This window comes from Chiloscyllium punctatum, chromosome 18, assembly GCF_047496795.1.
Source record: "Chiloscyllium punctatum isolate Juve2018m chromosome 18, sChiPun1.3, whole genome shotgun sequence".
NCBI classification, from domain to species: Eukaryota; Metazoa; Chordata; class Chondrichthyes; order Orectolobiformes; family Hemiscylliidae; genus Chiloscyllium; species Chiloscyllium punctatum.
The window spans coordinates 74,795,655-74,816,218 of NC_092756.1; the positions used below are offsets into that span (position 1 = coordinate 74,795,655).

Genomic DNA, 20,564 nt, shown 5'->3' on the forward strand with positions numbered 1-20,564 from the left:
GAAGGGTTAAGAACCAATCAGTGAGAGTACAACACACAGAAACACACACGATGAGAGGTCAGGGTGCAGTATTTAAAGGCTGCCATTGGCAGACATCATGTGGGGCCCCAGTGGCCTAATGGATAAGGCACTGGCTTCCTAAGCCAGGGATTGTGGGTTCAAGTCCCATCTGGGGTGTTTCTGTGGCTTTTCTGTTATTTCTAATCTATTTTGGAAAAATCCAAATCGCTGCATTCAGTTGATGGTCAGTGGTATCCAACATGATCTTGCACAAGATTTTCAGGGATCTGCAGGATTGAATGTTGAAGGTGGTCATCAAGTGGCTGCTGTTTCTGGATGGGGACGAGATTCCTGAGAGTGCAGTTGGAGAGGTTGCTTTTGGAAGCCAGCTCTCATCACACTCTCATCAACAAACCAACCCTTCAACACTGATCCCTCCAGAACATCGGATATTACTGACAGAGAATACACCTGCCAACGTTTATAGGTGCACCATCGATAGCATTCTGTCTGGATGTGTCACTACCTGGTTGGGTAACTGTACCATTCAAGATTGGAGACGGTTACAGAGAGTGGTGAACCCGGCCCAGACAATCACAAAGGCCAACCTCCCATCTATAGAATCCATCTACCAGGCCCGCTGTTAAGGAAAGGTCTCCAGCATTCTCAAAGATCCATCCCACCCTGGCAATGTTTTTCTACAACCTCTACCATCGGGGAGAAGGTACAGAAGCCTGAACACATGCACCAACCGGTTTTGAAACAGTTTCTACCCTACTGTTGTTAGAATACTGAACAGTCTCACAGCCTCTTAGTATTCGCCTGTACCTGTATTGTTGTTCCTGCTGCTGTTTCCCTATTATTTACTTATCTACGTTACTGAACTCTGTGAGCTGCCTGTATTGCTCACAAGACAAAACTTTTCACTGTGTCTATCATTACTTGCAAACCAAATATTTTCAATGAATCGTCCACCTTTCGGGTCACTGTTATCTTGGTCCAAATCATTAAATGTAAATATAAATTATTGAGTGTGGAATAACTTTATTTCACCCGCATTTTTTCCTGTTAAATACCAACACGACAGCATAGAAGTGGGACCTTGGCCTCAACTGGGACCTTGGCTTCATGTCACACTACAGCTGACCCCACACACACACACACACACACACATCCTGTCACACAATACACATACACACTCCCACACTCACACCCACACACACACCTTCTCACAGATGTATACCCCATTACACTCAAACACATACACATACACACACTCTCACAGACACTCACACCATCGCCCCCTCCCACGCACACCCAAATGCACACACTCACTCGGTCAGCCCTGCACACACACACATATACGTTTGTGGGATAAATTTGTACGTTCAGAATTATCTTTTGTTTTGCTCAAAAACTGCATAAAACCATGTCAGATTCTGTAAATGCCACTTTAGAAATAGAATCAGTCTGACCGAACATTGGGACACAGACAGATTTTAACCTCAATTCTTCAATGCATTATCTGAGCTGAGATGGCACCGATTGTTAAAACTCTCTTGCGAATGTAACTTTAACAAAGGTCTGGGATGTCCATAACAAGGAACTGAAACTAACATGATCATTCTAAAAGATGCAAGACTTCAGCTCAATTTGTTTAATATTACATGCCATGACACTGCAATCCTGTTGCTAAAACTTCAGTGTTTTACGATCCTGCTCCACAACTACCTGATGAAGAAGCAGCTCTTCGAAAGCTAGTGTTTCCCAATAAACCTGTTGGACTATAACCTGGTGCTGTGTGATTTGAAATGTTGTCCGCCCCAGTCTAACACCGGCTCCTCCAAATCATAACCTTTATGTCAATGACTGGTGCGTTTTGGATATTAATGTAAAACATAAGAACAGAAACCATCCAAAGTTGGGGCTTGATGTTTTCAAGTCATTACACTATGACTTTTCCCCTGGCGGTTTATTCCATTGTGGGATTGTTTTTATTCAGTTCTAGGGCGTGAACATTGCTGGCTCGATCAACATTTATTGCCTCTCCCTAGTTTCTCCTGAAAGGTGATGGGGAGCTATCTTTTTGAACCACTGCAATCCATGTGCTGCCCGTATCTCCTTTCGAACTGATTGAAGATTTAACAGGAGGGAGTCGGCCATTTTGGATTTGTTCAATACATTCGCATCACTTGTATGACCCTTTGATATTTTACTGATACATTCTGTGTCTGATGCCTCCTCTCTCATTACACCTGATGAAGGAGCAATGCTCCGAAAGCTCGTGTTTTCAAATACACCTGTTGGACTATAACCTGGTGTGGTGTGATTTTTGACCATTTGTTGAGGTAAACCTACAATGAATCAATGGAGGGTGTTCCAGGATTGTGACCGAGCTACAGGGAAGTAATGCGATATGTTTCTGACTAGGCCAGCGTTTATTGCCCAGAGGGTGAGTCAACCACATTGCTGTGGGTCTGTAGTCTCACCAGGTTTTCTTCCTGAAAGGAGAATATGGAACCAGTTAGCTTCCTAACAAACCTCAATAGCAATATATGGTTCCCATCAGACAAAGCTCCTCCTGAGCTGAGATTTCTCCACCTTGTATGTTGGGATTACAGTCCATCTCCCCCACACCATGAACTTGGTGTTCTGGATTCCTACTCCAGGTCTAGCACTGCACCACCATCTCCCCTTATTAACTGGAACTGAGATCAAACAGACACAGGGTGCTGATCAGAGTTCATGTTTAAAAACATAACAGCCCAAATGGGATATGAACTCACAACTCCTGGCTTTGAACATGGACACCCTCTTCAGGATGCATCTGAGGTGAGATACCATGTTAGACACCCACGGCAATTGATAGCTCTGTCTTTGGTTGTGTTCCGAAGATCTTAAACAATCGGCAATTCAGCTCCTCGAGCCTGCTTTGTCATTCCACACGATCATGGCTGATCTCATCTCGGCCTCAACTCCACTTTCCTGCCTGCTCTCCATAACACTTCAACCCAACTACAGCCTGCATGTAGGGATCCCTTTTCATGGCACAAGGCACTTCACAGGAACCACATTCAGGAAACCATTACACATGGACCAAAACCTTGGCCAAAGTGAGGAACACCTTGAGATCCTGAGACCCCAAGGGAGAGGGGTGGTGATCTTTACAGAGTGACTTCCGGAGGGTACCATCCAAGTACAGACAGTGATGTCGAAGCAATGAATAACAGGAAGTTGCAGGAAGCCAATCTGGCCTTTAATTTCCTGAATTATTCTTGTTGCCATTCTTAAAGAAAGAAACAACATTGGGTATTCTCCAGTCCTCTGGGAATTCTCCTGTGACTGTAAAGGATACAAATATTTTGTACAAATCCGTAGCAATTTCCACACCTGCCTCTCTCAGGATTCTATGATAGATTCCATCAGGTCTTGGGGACTTGTCTACCTTAATGCTTTTCAAAACACCCAACACCTCCTTTTTAATATTGACATGCTCTAGAATATCAATATACAAGACTCACCATCCACCATGTCATAGACCCATAGAGATGTACAGCATGGAAACAGACCCTTGGCTCCAACTCGTCCATGCAGACCACATATCCTAATCTAATCACGTCCCATTCGCCCACACTGGGCCCATATCCCTCTCGACCCTTCCTATCCATATCAGTGAGCAGTGTAGGTTTCTTCCCTCCCGCCCTCCTGACCAAGTACACGCTTTCTTTGTCTGCCTTTCTTCCTTTTAAATGTGCCGTTGTTTTGAGATTTTTTTCTCCAAAGTTGCATAATAAAACAGTAATTGCTGCTCCTGGAATTTGAGGAAATCACCCCCAAGACCTAAAATGACTCAAAAAAGGGGCAACTCTTACAGTCACAACTTTTTCCCGTCCTCCATCTTGGACTACCCAGAATCCTTTGGAAATACCAATGCAGTTTATTCATTAAGAACCTCACCCACTTCCTCCGGCTCCATGTGTAAATTCCCTCCTTTGCTCTGAGAAGACATACTCTTTCCCTGGTGACCTCTTGCTTGTTATCCCTCAGTAAAATGCCTTGGAGGTTCCTTAATCCTGTTTTCCATAAACATTGCATGGTCCCTTCAAATTCTCTATTTCCTAGTTTGAGTTCATTCCTGTTATCTCCAGGGCTCTGTCTGTCTTCAGTTTCTTGAACCTTACTTATACCTTCTTCCTCTTTCTGCCTAAGACTTAACATCATAACACGTCTGAACAGGTCAACGAAATATATTGACAGGAACCATCAACAGCATCAACCTGTATTTATTGAGTTATCTTTCAAAAACCAATTCAGTGCAATTGAAATACTGTGTGGTATCACTCACTGTAATAAACACTCTCCTTGAATAAGGTGAAGAGAAAGTGATGGCAAATTATAAAATTACCAAAATAATGCATGACAATGGTTCGTAAATATATGTTTATAGATTACTCTACGGATACTTATAGAAATTAAATAAGGAGGAACAAATATCATGGACAATTAACCATACACTTCGCAATATTTCACATTCACTGTAGAATTGTAGTTTTAAGATCAAAGTTTTTCTGATGTTGATCAGATCTCACCCCATCTAATACTTATCCTTTATACCATTCTCCCCAAACTTGAGGTGAGAATTCATATGTTTCAGAGGATTGCCTGATTTGATGAGCTGTTCCTTGATATATAATAAGTACAATCCCACAGACTTTGTCATGATTGCACCTTGTCTAAAGTCTGAATCAAATCATTCAATAGCAGACAATTCCCAAGAGGTTAATGAGCAAAAGTCCCATTCAATATTTTCAAATCTCCATTTTCCTTACATAAAAAAAAATACAAAAGTTAAATGCCACAAGTGCTGGAAATCTGCAATAAAATCAGGCAATATTGAAATGCAGCTCAGGTAGCATCTGTGGAGAGAAACACAATTATCAATTTGCAATATTCATTTTGTTTTTTTCAGCACATGCTTCCAAACCTGAGAGTTTCAACACTTACTGTTTATATTCTTAATGTAGATCATGCCCTTGGAGTGATTAATGTGAATGGAATGTTAAATATATCACTGAGATGTGCTGGTGAAGGGCATTGTTTCGTAAATACATGGAGCACTTACAAAGAGAGGCTGGTGTGAGAATTGTTCCCCACGTTATTACAGTTCCAGACAGATACCCCAAATTGTTAAGCTCCCAGGTGAGCAGGGATGAAATGGTTTCCTTTCTTCATTTACCTGGATCCTTGGTTGGTCACTAACAGGTTAATTTTAAAAGGGACCCTTTCTTGTGGATGTCTTCTTCACAAACCAATTGAATTGGTGTTTAAAAGTATCCAATTAAACCTGGATATGTTGAATTAACAAAAGAGTGAATCTATTCATATCAGAATGCAAAAAGATTATTGTAACTCACCTATACACAGATTAGGAAGAGAAGGAGTTGCAGGTAGATAGCACAGTGAAGAAGGCATTTGATCCACTTGCCTTTATGAGTCAGAGCATTGAGTATAGGAATTGGGATGTTGGGTTGTGGCTGTACAGGATATTGGTTAGGCCACCTTTTGGAATACTGCGTTCAATTCTGGTTTCCCTGCTATAGAAAGAGGTTGTAAAACTTGCAAGCATTCAGAAATAATTTACAAGGGTGTTGTAAGGGTTACAGGGTTTGTGCTATCGGGGGAGGAGGAATAGACTGAGGCTATTTTCTCTGGAGTGTTGGAGGCTGAAGGGAGGCCTTATAGAGGTTTATAAAATCATTAGGGACATGGATAGGGTGAATAGCTTCAGTCTTTTCCCCAGGGTGGGGGAGTACAAAAACAGAGGGCATAGGTTTACAGTGAGAAGAATAATAACCCGCTGGACTATAACCTGGTGTTTTATGATTTTTAACTTTGTCCACCCCAGTCTAACACCGGCTCCTCCAAAACATTTAAAAGGCATCGGGATGGGGGTATATGAACAGGGTGGGTTTAGAGGGATATGGGCCAAATGCTGGCAAGTCGGACTAGATTAATTCAGGATATCTGGTCGGCATAGACGAGTTGGACCAAAGGGTCTGTTTCTGTGGTGTATAACTCTAAGACTCTGTAACATTTGAAAGGCAGCTGGATGGGGACATGAATAAGAAGGTTTCAGAGGGATATGGACCAAATGCTGGTTTGTGGGACTAGATAACTTTCGGATATCTGGTTGGCATGGACGAATTGGAGCGAAGGATCTGTACAACTCTGTGACTCTGTAAGTGTAAGCTTTCTTGGGATATTTTGACTTTTGTTACAGTGCCTTTTTAAATGACTGGGACATTTTAATTTGTGCTTATTTGGTTTAATTGGTTTCTTTTAATTTGTTTTCAGAGTCGTGTAAGGAGACTTCTGAAAAGTAGGCTGTCAGTAGGTTAGAAGACGGAATAGGTTATGCTGCATTCTGCAAATACAGCGATGATGATGTGCTAAGTGTAATTCTTCAACTGGCTTGGCATTGATTTATTGGTTAATACTCTTAGCCATTGAAGTTATAACATCTTCAGTTGAGAGTGAAAGCATATATCTTGGAAGGATATTTAATTGCTCTAAAGATACCACGTATCTGAAAGTTCCCTGTAGTTAATAGATCAATGGGACAGGAATTACCTATTATATCACAAAGTAAGTCTGTTTCTCTCTGCGGAATTTCTACTCAGCTAAAGATTGACTCTGCCTGTTGTGTGACATGGCTTTTAATTTCCACTGATCAACCAGATGAACATTAGTAACACAATGTAATTAAACTCAACTTTCCTTCAGTATTCTTGTTGGTGATGCAGACAATGGGGGACAAAATTGGTTTGCGGTTCAACTTGATTTTATTAACTAAATATTAAAACAGATTATCAGAATTTCCCAAATTCCCACAACTTTACTCGCTCTATAGCTCTATCCATCTGAGAAAGGATTTTAACTGGAACAATCCATGTTGGGCCATTGGAATCTCCTTCCTGTCCTGATATAGGGCTGGCTCTCTTCCACAAAGTGGGGTCTCGCAAGTTCGGGCAGATCTTTCTACTGAGACAGGAAACGATTTCTCTTCATTCTGAGGCACCAAGAGGGTCTGAGAAATGAAGGGACGATGTCATAACTGGTCAGAAAGGCCTTAGACAGTGTTCTTTAACTGTTACACCTTGACAGCAGCTGCTCCATACTTTAGTGTGTCCCTCAACATATAATCCTCGATCTTGGAACATGCTCAGCTGTAGCACTCGTTTGAGGTCAACACTTTCCACAGACAGTGCAAGGTGGGAGCCCGAGGGTCCTCATAGATAAGGCCCTGGCTTCCCTAAGCTGGTAATTGATGGTTCAAGTCCCATCTGGGGTTCTTGGGTTTTAAGCCTGGGCTTTGTTGCTGATTTTCATTCCATGTCAACTTCATCTCAATCCACATTGACTGAATTTTTCATCAACAGTACTCTGTTAAAAATCACTGTGCCTACGTTGAGGTTATAGCAAATGATGTGACATAGAAACTTGCACAAGGTAATTCCGGGATTTGGGAGATCTTGGGGTGAATTGTCTGAAAGAGACAGCACAGCCCCAATGGGCTGAATGCCCGCTAAGATTCTGTTGATTTGTCCTCAATGCAGCTTTTTGCAACATCTCCACTTCCTCCTTCCCCACTAACTGCAAATATCTTGAAAGTGCTGCACACAATAACATTGAGCCCTTTTCCTTCTGCTCCATTTGCCTCAAACTGTGGGTCTGCAAAGTTGGAGTTGAGTTGATTTCTCGACTGGGAGAAAGTGAGCACTGCAGATGTGAGAGATCAGAGTCAAACTGTGTGGTGCTGGAAAAGTACAGCTGGTCAGGCGGCATCCGAGGAGCAGGGGAGTCAATGTTTCGAGTATAAGCTCTTCAGGCCTATGCTCGAAATGTCGACTCTCCTGCTCCTCGGACGCTGTCTGACCGGCTGTGATTTCTCAAATGTCCGTCTGGGGTCAAATGGGAGGCAAGATCAATTTATCAAGCAGCCGACAATTTAGCATGAAATGGAAGGGGTAAAAAACAATCAGTAAGAGTAGAAAACTCAGAAAAAAACAATATGACAGGGCAGGGTTCAGTATTAAAAGGTTGCCATTTGACTATGATGGGCGTATCCCCAATGGCCTAATGGATAAGTCACTGGTCTCCTAAACTGGGGCTTTTGGATTAGGGATTTTGAGTTTAAGTCACATCTGGGGTGTCGGATTATTTATGGCTTATTCACTGTCAACGTTATTTCTAATTAACTTTGGAGAAATCCCCCTTGTCTGCTTTCAGCTGATGGGAAGTGGTGCCCAACATGTTCTTGCTCAAGATTTTCGGGGATCTGCAGGATGGGGGGTGAATTGTCTGAAAGAGACAACACAGTCACAAAGGCTGAAAACCTGCTGAGATTCTCCTGGGGATGGCGTGGTGGCTCAGTGGGTAGCACTGCTGCCTCACAGTGTCAGGGACCTGGCTTTGATTCCTCCCTTGGGTGTCTGTTTGTGTAGAGTTTGCACATTCTCTCCATGGGGTACTCCGGGTGCTTTGGTTTCCTCCCACAGTCCAAAGATGTGCAGGTTCGGTGGATTGGCTTTGGGGAATGCAGGGTGAGAGGATTGGGGTTAGGCCTGGATGGGATGCTCTTCAGAGGGTCAGTGTGGATGTGATGGACTGAATGGCCTCCTCCCACCCCACTCTCGGGCTTCTCTGAACAGGTTTGGAGCAGATCGTCAGAGCTCCACTGCAAGGCCCAGTCAAGGCTTCGCGAACGGACTGGCATCCAGGTGTGTGTTCCTCCCATACTTTTCCTTGATCTTCCAGAATCTTCTGTGGCTTTGGCCAATATGGTCATGAGCTGGGTTCACATCATCCAATGGGGTCACACCAATAACCTTCACTGTTGTCATGCCAGGAGCTATAAAGTGGATTGACTCAGGCTGACATTTCTCCAATTTCCAACCCTCAGTCTGGTTGGAACTGGTTCTTCTTGAATCTTTGTAGCTCTTTGATCTTAGTTGCACTGTTCTCTGGAGCTGATAGCTGCTGTTTAATTTAGTTTGGCCAATTTTCTGTCAGGTCAAATTTTTCCAGCTGAGGATCAATTGAGAATTCCTGATTTTGTTGCCATGGACACCTGACCACACAGGATTAAGATCAGCTGCACAGTGAAGGTTTCAACAAAATCAAAACCCCAAATAAGACTTGAGCCCACAATCTCTGGTTTAGGAAGTTAGTGCCGTACCCATGAGGTTACTGGGGCTCTAACAGATAGAGCTACCAATCTATGGACAAAGCAGCTTCTGTTTTGGTTGTGTTGGTGTCAGAGTAAGCTATATTCTGTCAACATTACCATGTGAACCCCAGATTACCTGCATGTTTGGTGTTTATGATAAGGTCCAATATGTCAATGGAAATGATTGAAATCTGGGGGTTCAAGGTTGGAACTGATGGGGTGTGGCTATGCATTTGGGTCCTTACCTTTCTTAGTCAAGGTATTGAATACAATTGCAAGGAGGCTATGATGGGGATGTGAGGTAGTTAGGCCATCGTTGGAGAACTTGGAGTGCCACATCCACAGATTGGACAAACATTTGTGGGAAGGCAACTGCTGAGGCTGACTCACAGAGTTTACAGAGGGAGATGGATGGGTTAAGGGAGTAGCCAAAAACACAGCAAATGAAAGACAATGTGGGAATGTGTGAGGTCATACACTTTGGTAGGAAGAATAAAGCAGCTGGATATTATTTCAATGGAGAAAGACAGCAGAAAGTTCCTGCACAGAGAGATATGAAATGTGTTTTTGCGGTCTCGCTGTTGATCCTTTGCTGGGAATAACCTTCATGGTAATATCGGTGAGATGTTCTTGGTTTCTCTTTAGTTCTTGAGTCTGGTTAAGCCGATTGTGATTTGCAGGCCATGGTGGGACTGCGGTCAAGATCACCGTCAGTTTCTTGGATGAAGTCTTCACGACTGGTAATGCTGACAGTCACCACTGGAGAGTGTCTCTGCCATTATCTGCAGTTGGCCCTGCACATCAACGGTTTCATCAACAGACCTCAAGAGACAACATCCAAAACCTTTGTGCTATTGAAGGCAAATCCCTTCTCATTAAGACAAGAAACAAAATATCTTTAATGTGATGATGTTGATTTGAACATTCGGGAAGATCAGGGAAAAGGAGCACAGGGACACACACCTGGATGGCAGTCCCTTCACGAAGCCTTGACTGGGCCTTTGACCATCTGCTCCAAACTTGTTCAGAGAAGCCCTAGAGTGGGGTGATGGAGGCCATTCAGCCCATCACATTCACACTGACCCTCTGAAGAGCATCCCAGCCAGGCCTAACCCCTATCCTCTCCCCCTGCATTCCCCAAAGACAATCCACCGAACCTGCACATCTTTGGGCTGTGGGAGGAAACCAAAGCACCCGGAGTACCCCATGGAGAGAATGTGCAAACTCGACACAAACAGACACCCAAGGGAGGAATCAAAGCCAGGTCCCTGACGCTGTGAGGCAGCAGTGCTACCCACTGAGCCACAATGCCATCCCCAGGAGAATCTCAGCAGGTTTTCAGCCATTGTGACTGTCCTGTCTCTTTCAGGGAATTCAGCCTTAATACTGCAGATCCCCAAAAAGTCTGTGTAAGGTCACATGGGATGCCACATCCCATCAAATGAATGCCGACATGGGGATGTTTGCAAAGTGGACTAAAGATTAACGACACATAAGGAAGATCCCTACACCCCAGATGGGACTTGAATCCACAATCCCTGGCTTAGGATGCCAATGCCTTATCTATTAGGCCACTGGGGCTGCACAGTTAAAGCAAAAATAGCAGCCTTTAAATACTGCACCCTGACCTCTCATTGTGGGTTTTTCTGAGTTTTATTCTCTCACTGCACTCTGGGCATCCAAGATGGCGGTGTTCTCAGACGATCATGTTGCAGAGCTTCGCACCACAGCACAAGGGGGAAGAATTTCTATCCCACCCAATCCGGACCGTCACGATATCCTGGGACTCTGAAAAGATTGTGGAGTCCCAGGACATTGTGAAAAATCAACGTACCTGCGGTTTCATCGTCCAGGGATGTTGAAGAAGGGAGGAGCAGTGTCCGGGGCCAGGACCCCGGCCCAGCCTGCAGGATCCTCGGACTTGATTATCTACCAGGCCCTGGGGAAGGAGCTCGCGAAATCTCGCGAGATGTTGGTGAAGCAGATAGAGGTGAAGCTGGCCCCGATCTCTATCATGCTGCAGAAGCATGAACAGCAGCTGGGAGACCTGGAAAAGAGGACGGATGAGGTTGAACACACAGTCACAGCGGTGGAAGCTGATACCAGTTCCTCTAAGGATAAGAACCAAGCATCGGAGGCTGAGGGTGACCTTACAGAGGTTTATAAAATCATGAGGAGCATGAATAGGGTAAACAGCCAAGGTCTTTTCCCTGGGGTGGGGGACTCCAGAACTAGAGGGCTTCGGTTTAGGGTGAGAGGGAAAAGATATAAAAGAGACCTAAGGGGCAACTTTTTCAGGCAGAGCGTGGCGTGTGTGTGTGGAATGAGCTGCCAGAGGAAGTGGTGGAGGATGGTACAATTACATCGTTTAAAAGGCATCTGGATGGGTATATGAATAGGAAGAGTTTGGAGGGAGATGGGCCGGGTGCTGGAAGGTGGGACTAGATTGGGTTGGGATATCTGTTCAGCATGGACGGGTTGGACCGAGGGTGTGTTTCTGTGCTGTACATCTCTATGACTCGATGACTGGAAGTGTCAGTCTGAGTAAATCCGTTGTCGAACACTTGGCAATGTGACCCCATTGGATGATGTGAACCCAGCTCATGACCCCTTTGACCAAAGCTACAGAACATTCTGGAAGGTCAGGGAAAAGAAGGATATGAACACACACCTGGATGCCAGTCCCTGAGCAAAGCCTTGACTGGGATCTGCAGCAGAGCTCTGACCATCTGCTCCAAACTTGTTCATAAAAGCCCTCGAGTGAGGGGGACAAGCCATTCAGCCCATCAAGTCCACACTCAGCCTCTGAAGAGCATCCCATCCAGGCCCAATCCCTATCCTCTCACCCTGCATTCCCCGAAACGAATCCACCAAATCTGCACATCTTTGGGCTGTGGGAGGAACACAATGCACTCCGAGTACCCCATGGAGAGAATGTGCAAACTCGACACAAACAGACACTCAAGGGAGGAATCAAAGCCAGGTCCCTGACACTGTGAGTCACCATGCCAGTCCCAGGAGAATCTCAGCAGTTCTTTCCCCGTTGTGGCTCTGCTGTCTCTTTCAGGCAATTTCAAGCCAATCCTGCAGATCCCCAACAACTTTGAGCAAGTTCATGTTGGACAGCACTTCCCATCAATTGAATGCAGACATGGGGATGTTTATGATGTAGATTAGAAGTAAAGTTCGAAGAAGGCAACTTATGAAAGTTCGTCACTCAGGATAGGATTTGAACACACGAGCTCTGGTTTAGGAGCCCAACATCTTATCCATTCGGCCACTGGGGCTACGCATCTGCTGTTAAACTGGCAGCCTTTAAATACTGCACCCTGATGGCTCATATTGTGTTTTTCTCAGTTTTATGCTCTCACTAATTGTTTTTTACAACTTCCAACTCATGCGAAAAAATTGGCTGCTTGATAAATCAATCTCGCTTCCCATTTGTCCCCAAACGGACAGACAAGAAACCAACTAAACTCCAACATTGCACAACTCACATCTGAGGAAAATGGAGCAGACAGGAAAATAGCAAAGGGCTCAATGTTTTTTTGTGCAGCGCTTTCAAGATATTTGCAGTTAGTGGGGAGGAAGTAGGTGGAGATGTTGCAAAAGGTTGCATTGCGGACAAATGCTTTCTTTGCTTAGACCGCACTTGGAATACTGCGTCTAGTTCTCGTCGCCCTATTATAGGAAAGATGTGGATGCTTTGGAGAGGGTTCAGAGGAGGTTTACCAGGATGCTGCCTGGACTGGAGGGCTTATCTTATGAAGAGAGGTTGACTGAACTCGGACTATTCTCATTGGAGAAAAGGAGGAGGAGAGGGGACCTAATTGAGGTATACAAGATAATGAGAGGCATGGGTAGAGTCGATAGCCAGAGACTATTTTCTAGGGCAGAAATGGCTAACACCAGGGGTCATAATTTTAAGCAGGTTGGAGGAAAGTATAGAGGGGATGTCAGAGCTGGGTTCTTTACACAGAGAGTTTTGAGAGCATGGAATGCGTTGCCAGCAGCAGTTCTGGAAGCAAGGTCATTGGGGACATTTAAGAAACTGCTGGACATGCATATGGTCACAGACATTTGAGGGTGCCTACATGAGGATCAATGGACGGCACAGCATCGTGGGCTGAAGGGCCTGTTCGGTGCTGTACTGTTCTATGGTCCATGTAGTATGTTCTAAATCTACAGAATCTTAGCGGGCATTCAGCCCATTGTGGCTGCACTGTCTCTTTCAGACAATTCTCCCCAAGATATCCCAAATCCTGGAATTGCCTTGTGCAAGTTTCTATTACACATCATTCACCATAATCTCAACACAGGCACAGTTATTTTGAACAGAGTAGTTTGAAAAATGCAGTTAATTTGGATCGTGATGAAGTTGGCATGGGACAAGAGTCAGCTACAAAGACCAAGCTTAAAACGTAAGCAGCCCAGAGGGAAATTAAACCCACAATCCCACACTTAGGAGGACAGTGGTTTACCCAATATGCTACTAGGGCACACATAGTCATTTGCCAGTGTAAAGTCTTGGCATCATTCGAGTATTACATCCCAGCATGTTCCAACATCTCAAATGACATGTTGAGGGATACACTAAAGTTTCGGGCAGCTGCTGCCATGGTGTAACAGGGAAACAACACAGTCTCAGGTCTTTCTAACAAATTATCACATCGTTCTTTCAATTCTCAGAACCTCTAGGTGCCTGACAATGAACAGTGATCGGTTCCTGCCCAAGTACAAAATGCCTTTTTGTTCACAACGATACAGAAGCTTTGAGAAATGTCAACATTCCAATGTTTTGTTGGTTCTTATCTCTCTGCGTAGACTGTCCACAACTGATTTCGAATAAAGGAAAGCATACCAAACGCCTTCTTCACTATCCTATCGATCTGCGACTCTACTTTCAAGGAGCTATGAACCTGCACTCTAAGGTCTCTTTGTTCACCAACACTCCCTGGGACATTCCCATTAAGTCTATAGCCCAGCTAAGATTTGCTTTCCCAAAATGCAGCACCTCACATTGATCTAAATTAAACTCCACCCATCACTCCTCAGCTCATCGGCCCTTCTAATCAAGATCCCGTTGTAATCTGAGGTAACCTTCTTTGCTGTCCACTACACCTCCAATTTTGGTGTCATCTGCAAACTTACTAATGATCCCTCAAAATGATACTAACATATATATAAATGACGGAAAGTAGTGGACCCATCACTGATTCTTGTGGCACTCCATTGGTCACAGGGTTCCAGTCTGAAAAACAACCCTCCACCACCATCCTCTGTCTCCTACCTTTGAGCCAGTTCTGTATCCAAATAGCTAGTTCTCCCTGTATTCCATGAGATCTAACCTTGCTGATCAGCCTCCCATGGGGAACCTTGTCGAACGCCTTATTGAAGTCCATATAGATCACATCCACCGCTCTGCCCTCATCAATCCTCTTTGTGACTTTTTCAGAAAACTCAATCATGTTTTTGAGTCATGATTTCTCCAGCATTTTCTCTGTTTCAGATTTCCAGCATTCAAAGCATTTAGCTTTTATTGGACAGCTTGCCATTTCACTTGGCAATGAAAAACGTTTTGTGATTTACACATGAAAGAACTGAAACCAACCTGGTCATTCTAAAAGATGAGAGACTTCACACACAATCCAGATTTTTTTCAACATATAATTTCAGTGACATCACACTGTAAACTTTTGCCATAAATTCTGTGTCTTACAGTCTTATACTCCACAACCACCTGACGAAGCAGCAGTGCTCCGAAAGCTAGTACTTTGAGATAAACCTGTTGGACTACAAACTGGTGTTGTCTGATTTTTAACGATGATTATTAGAAACTTGCACAAGGTAATTGCAGGATTTGCGAGATCTTGGGGTGAATTGTCTGAAAGAGACAGCACAGCCACAATGGGCTGAATGCCTGCTATGATTCTGTTGATTTGTCCTCAATGCAGCTGTTTGCAACATCTCCAGTAACTCCTTCCCCACTAACTGCAAATATCTTCAAGGTGCTGCACAAAATAACATTGAGCCCTTTGCTATTTTCTCGTCTGCTCCATATTCCTCAGACTTGAGTTGCAACATTGGAGTTTGGTTAATTTCTCATCTGTCCATATGGGGACAAATGGGAAGTGAGATTGATTAATCAAGCAGCCAACAATTTAGCATGAGATGGTCGGGGTAAAAAACAATCAGTGAGAGTATAACACTCAGAAACACACAGTATGAGAGGTCGGGTGCAGTACATAAAGGCTGTGATTTTCAGCCTGCTGTGTGTCCCCCGTGGCCTAATGGATATGGTACTGCCCTTCTAAGCCAGGGATTGTGGGTTCGAGTCCCATCTGGCGTGTTAGTCACTTGTACTTTGACAACTTGATTTCTAATCTACTTTGGGTAAATCTCCATGTCTGCATTCAGTTGATGGGAAGTGGTGCCCAACATCTTCTTGCACAAGATTGGCAGGATTGAGGTGAATTCCCTGAAAGAGAAAACACAATCACAATGGCTGAAAACCTGCTGAGATTCTACTGGGGACAGCATGGTGGCTCAGTGGGTAGCACTGCTGCCTCACAGTGTCAGGGACATGGCTTTGATTCCTCCCTTGGGTGACTATTTGTGTCGAGTTTGCACATTCTCTCCATGGGGTACTCCGGGTGCTTTTGTTTCCTCCCATCGTCCAAAGATGTGCAGGTTCGGTGGATTGGCTTTGGGGAATGCAGGGTGTGAGGATAGGGGTTGGGCCTGGATGGGATACTCTTCAGAGGGTCAGTGTGGATGAGATGGGCTGAATGGCCTGCCCTTCTCACGCAAGGGCTTTTTTGAACAGTTTTGGAGCAGATGGTCAGAGCTCCACTGCAGGACCCAGTCAAGGCTTTGCTAAGGGTTTGGCGTTCAGGTGTGTTTTCCTCTTCTCCTGTCCCTGATCTTTCAGAATCTTCTGTGGCTTTGGCCAATACGGTCATGAGCTGGGTTCACATCATCCAATGGGGTCACACCAATACCCTTCACTGTTGTCATGCCAGGAGCTATAAAGTGGATTGACTCAGGCTGACACTTCTCCAATATACGGTGGCACGGTGGCACAGTGGCTAGCACTGCTGTCTCACAGCACCAGAGACCCGGGTTCAATTCCCGCCTCGGGCGACTGTCTGTGTGGAGTTTGCACGTTCTCCCCGTGTCTGCGTGGGTTTCCTCCGGGTGCTCCGGTTTCCTCCCACAGTCCAAAGATGTGTAGGCCAGGTGAATTGGCCATGCTAAATTGCCTGTAATGTTAGGTAAGGGGTAAATGTAGGGGTATGGGTGGGTTGCGCTTCGGCGGGGCGGTGTGGACTTGTTGGGCCGAAGGGCCTGTTTCCACACTGTAAGTAATCTAATCTATACAACCCTCAGTCTGGTTGGAACTGGTTCTTCTTGAATCTTTGTAACTCTTTGATCTTAGTTGCACTGTTCTCTGGAGCTGATAACTGCTGTTTAATTTAGTTTGGCCAATTTTCTATCAGGTCAAGTTTCTCCAGCTGAGGATCAATTGAGAATGCCTGATTTTGTTGCCATGGTCACGTGACCATACAGGATTGAGATCAGCTGCACAGTGAAGGTTTCCACAGAATCAATACCCCAAGTAAGATTTGAGCCAACATTCTCTGGTTTAGGAAGTTATTGCCTTACCCATGAGATCACTGGGGCTCCAACAGATAGACCTACCTATCTGTGGACAAAGCAACTTCTGTTTTGGTTGTGTTGGTATCAGACTAAGCTATATTCTGTCGACATTACCAGCTGAACCCCAGATTACCTGCATGTTTGGTATTTATGATGATGTCCAATATGTCAATGGGAATGATTGAAATCTGGGTGTTCAAGGTTGGAACTGATGGGGCTGTGGCTATGCATTTGGGCCCTTACCTTTCTTAGTCAAGGTATTGAATACAATTGCAAGGAGGCTTTGATGGAGATGTGAGGTAGTTGGGCCATCGTTGCAGAACTTGGAGTGCCACATCCACAGATTGGACAAACATTTGTGGGGAGGCAACTGCTGAGGCTGACTCACAGAGTTTACAGAGGGAGATGGATGGGTTAAGGGAGTAGCCAAAAATGCAGCAAATGAAAGACAATGTGGGAATGTGTGAGGTCATACACTTTGGCAGAAAGAATAGAGCAGTGGATATTATTTGTTAGATTAGATTAGATTGAGGTAGATTCCCTACAATGTGGAAACAGGCCCTTCGGTCCAGTTTCAATGGAGAAAGACAGCAGAAAGTTCCAGCACAGAGAGATATGAAATGTGTTTTTGCGGTCTCACTATTGATCCTTCGCTGTGACCAACCTTCATGGTAATATCGGTGAGATGTTCTTGGTTTCTCTTTAGTTCTTGAGTCTGTTTACGCCGATTATGATTTGCAGACCATGGTGATGTCAGAGCCCCTTCATAACTGCTTCATCATTACTTGCAAAACAAATATTTTCATGCATCTTCCACCTTTAGGGTCACTATTACCTTGGTCCGACTCATACAATTTAAAATATAAATTATTGAGTGTGGAATGAATTTATTTCACCTGCACTTTTTTCTGTTCAATGCCAGCAGGACAGTATGGAAGTCTAGCAAGCTCAATGTGTGCACAGCCATCATTGAAGGAATGGTCCCAGAAAGACAAGAACAAATGAGGGATATGGGCCAAATGCTGCCTTCTGGGACTAGATTAATTGAGGCGATCTGGTTGGCATGGTCGAGTTGGACTGAAGGGTCTGGACAAGTCTATGACTCTGTAAGTGTAAGCTTTCTTGAAGATTTTCACTCGTGTTACAGAGCCTTTTTAAATGACGATCACAATTTTTAAAATATGTTTTGTTTGAAAAAATGTATTTTTTAATATTACAACAAATACAAAACAATACAAATTAAAACATTTCAAGAAAATACAAGAAAAATGTAAAAACAATTCCAACCCGCCCTCAGTTTTGTTGTGTACCATACTTGTGAGAAAATCCAAGGGGATATGCTCCATAACAATCTTCCGCCAACCCAACAGGCCCAGGGGGGTTTTCATATAACCAACCGAACAAGATATTCTTTCTTGCACAAAAGATGAGGATATTTAGATGTTTTTCGTCTGCTCATCTGCAGGGAGCACACTGGGCAGGCCCAGAAGAAGAGAGATCGGGTCCTTCTCCACCCTTACACCCAAAATCCTCTCCATGGCACCCACCACAGCACTCCAGTATGTTTGAAGCTTCCCACAGGACCAGAGACAATGGGGAAGAGTGCCTGTACCGACCTTGCACTTGAAACATGTTGAAGATACCAGTGGTTTAAATTTTGACAAACAGTCTGGGGCCAAGTGGGACCTGTGGAGAATCTTCAACTGTAAAGCATGGGTCCAATTGCATACTGATACCTTGCCTCTGAGGAGACTTCAACACCAAGCTCTCTCTCCCAAACCCAACAATGTCGATCGAACTCATCTGAGTGCCCCCGCCCCCCAATTGATGATATAAAGTGCTGACAGAAAGTGTACTCTTAGCACTGAGCACCCTCCTCTCTATGTCGGATGTGTCGGGATCAGTCAAAAGTGTCGTCTTTTTTTGAATAAAATCCCTAACTTGAGAAAAACTAAAGAGGTCCTTGTTAGATAGCTCGTGTTTCCGTCCTAACTGATCGAAGGACATCATTGTGTCTCCCTCAAACAAAACACCCGCGCAAGACACACCCCTAGCTGCCCAATGTTTGAATCCTGAATCTATCAACCCCGGTTGAAAACCCGGCATACCCGGTGTAAGAGAAGATGTCTTGCCAATATTGCCTTCCCTCTGCCGAATTGCCCTCCATGCTTTAACAGTATCGATAACTATTGGGTTATGGTAATATTCCCGAACTGTCCTCATTTTGTCCAAACACAGCAAGTGAGTAAGGGGTCACCTTAGCCTGGGAGGTTTCAATATCTAACCATATTGAAAGAGGGTCCCCACAAGCCCAATCACTCATGTAGGATAAAAGTGAGCTTAGTTGGTAGCTTTTAATGTCTGGGAGATCCACTCCCCCCCAGTCTGTGAGACAATCGCAGTTTAGCTCATTTAATGAGGGGCCACTGACGATGTCAAATAAAGGGGCTGAACCAGCCGTTCAGTCTCCTGAATGTTTGCTTATCGAAAATCAGGGGGAGCATCCATATAGGGCATCGTAAACGAGGGAGAATATTCATCTTAATAAGCGCTATCCGACCCAACCACGAGACCAGAAGCGCCTCCATCTTTGAAGGTTTTGTTTGAATTTGTCAAATAATTGAACAAAATTGGCTTTGAACAGCCGATTCAGAACTGGAGTAATGAACATGCTCAAATACACAAAACCCCCCTGTGACCATTTAAATGGGAATCGATATTCACCCTCAAGACTTAACACTTTCATAACACCACCCATAGGCATAGCCTTTGATTTTGCAAGATTAATCTTGTCCCCCAAAAAGGTGGCAAACACACAGATGCATGCGAACAGACGAGGTACTGAAACTGCTGGATTTGACGAAAGAAATTAGGACATCGTCCACATACAATAAACTCTGATGTAAATTTGACCCCACGTCTGGAGCTGATATATTGGGATCCCTATAAATGGCCTCCACCAATGATTCAATCCTCACTGTAAAAAGCAGTGGGGAAAGGGAACAGACCTGCCGGCTGACCCAAAAAATGTTAAAATTGATTGATCACACCCTGTTGGTGATGACCTCAGCGAGAGGGTCATTGTGGAGAACCTTTACCCATCTTATAAAGACTACGCCCAAAACAAACTGCTCCAGAGTATAGAAAAGGTACGGCCTCTCAACTCGGTCAAGCGCCTTCTCTGTATCTAGAGAAATCACCAATCCCTATATTGACTGTTGTTGACACACTTGAATTACATTAAGCAGCCTCCTAACATTATTGGAGGATCTGCGGCCCTTTATGAAGCCCGTCTGGTCCTCTTTAACAATAGAAGGTAACACAGTCTCCAGCCTGAACACAAGGGTCTTGGAGAGGATTTTAAAGTCCACAGTTAAGAGTGAAATGGGCCTGTACAAAGCACAGTCCCCCGGGACCTTCCCTTTTTTAAGAATAAGTGAAATATTGGCCTCTCTCAGAGATGGCGGGAGACAATCATGGTTGTATGAGTCATTAAACATGTTGAACATCGGGCCTGACAATATGTTTATAAATTCCTTCTATAATTTGCTGGGAAGTCCATCAGGACCGGGTGCCTTTCCACTCTGAAGCTGCTTCACAGCCTCCTGCACCTCTTGCTCTGATAAGGGGACATTGAGAAAAGACTCTTGTTCGGGGGTCACACCCGGGAGCTCCA

The 20,564-nt window shown here is 44.4% G+C and overlaps 1 non-coding gene across 1 annotated transcript; it reads left to right on the forward strand.

Annotated features, from left to right (window-relative positions):
* Positions 1-104: 104 nt before the first annotated feature.
* Positions 105-177, forward strand: trnar-ccu (transfer RNA arginine (anticodon CCU)). Its single transcript has one exon. It is a non-coding gene; the product is annotated as a tRNA-Arg (tRNA).
* Positions 178-20,564: the final 20,387 nt, after the last annotated feature.